Genomic DNA, 1,289 nt, shown 5'->3' with positions numbered 1-1,289 from the left:
GCACCTTAGTCTTCAAACTGACATCTTTGCTCTTCAACAATTTAAAAAGGTCTTGTGCAACAGATTTGCCTAATGCAATACATTGTCTGATTTCTTGACTGCTGCTTCCTTGAGTGTTGATAGTTGATTCAAGAAGAATGAAGTCCTTGACAACTTCAATCTTTTCACCGTCGATAAGAATGCTGTTTATTGGTCCAGTGGTGAGGATTTTTATTTTCTTTACATTGAGATATAATCCATACCAAAGGCTGTGCTCTTTGATCTTCATCAGCAAATATTTTAAGTCCTCTACACTTTCAGCATCATAGCAACCCTGTACAGGGTTTCCAAGGTTATAAATCTTTACAGGAGCAGAAAACCTCATCTTTCGCCCGTGGAGTGGCTGGTAGTTTCAAACTGCTGACCTTAAAGTTTTCAGCCTGATTCATAACCACTACGCTGCCAGAGCTCCTTAAAAGAATATTCGAAGTCATAAAAAAATGAAATGGAAAGCATAAACATCGACATTATAGGCATTAGTGAGTTGAACTGGACTGGGATTGGCCATTTTAAATCAGATAATCATATAGTTTGAACATTAACCATTTCCTTTAGGTACATTGACTCTGTGTATTCCTTCCATCTTCTTTTAATGTTTTCTGAATCATTCAATAATTTCCCCAGTAAATCTTTCAATAACGAAAGTCAAGGCTTGAATTTTTTTCTTCAGTTCCTCAGCTTGAGAAATGCTGATCATGTTCTTCCTTTTTGTTTTTCTGATTACAGATCTTTGCACATTTTGTTGTAATATTTGGCTTTATTATCTTGAGCTAATCTTTGAAACTTTCTGTTAAGCTCTTGGATCTCCTCAGTTCTTCCATTTGATTTAGCATCTCTACGCTGGAGAGCAAGTTTCAGTGTCTCTTCTGACCTCCATTTTGAGCTTTTCCTTCTTTATTGTCTTCTCAATGACTTTTTGCTTTCATAATGTATGATGTTCTTGATGTCAACCCACAACTCTCTTCATTCTTTAGTGTTTAATTTATCAAATTTGTTCTTCAGATGATCTGTAAATTCAGATGAGATATATTCAAGGTCACATTTGGCTCTCATGGATTTGTTTTCATTTTCTTCAGCTACAGTTTGAATTTGCAAATTAGTAATTGATGGTCTGCCTCTGGCCTTGTTTTCACTGATGATATGGAGCTTTTCCAATGTCTCTTTCCACAGATGTAGTCAATTTGATTTCTATGTATTCCATCTGGTGAGGTCCATGTGTATAGTCATCTCTTATGCTGTCTAAAGAAGGT

This window comes from Chrysochloris asiatica, unplaced genomic scaffold (genome assembly GCF_000296735.1).
Source record: "Chrysochloris asiatica unplaced genomic scaffold, ChrAsi1.0 scaffold00129, whole genome shotgun sequence".
Classification (NCBI taxonomy): Eukaryota; Metazoa; Chordata; class Mammalia; order Afrosoricida; family Chrysochloridae; genus Chrysochloris; species Chrysochloris asiatica.
The sequence above is the reverse complement of the archived record's forward strand: the minus strand, read 5'-3'. Positions refer to the sequence as shown.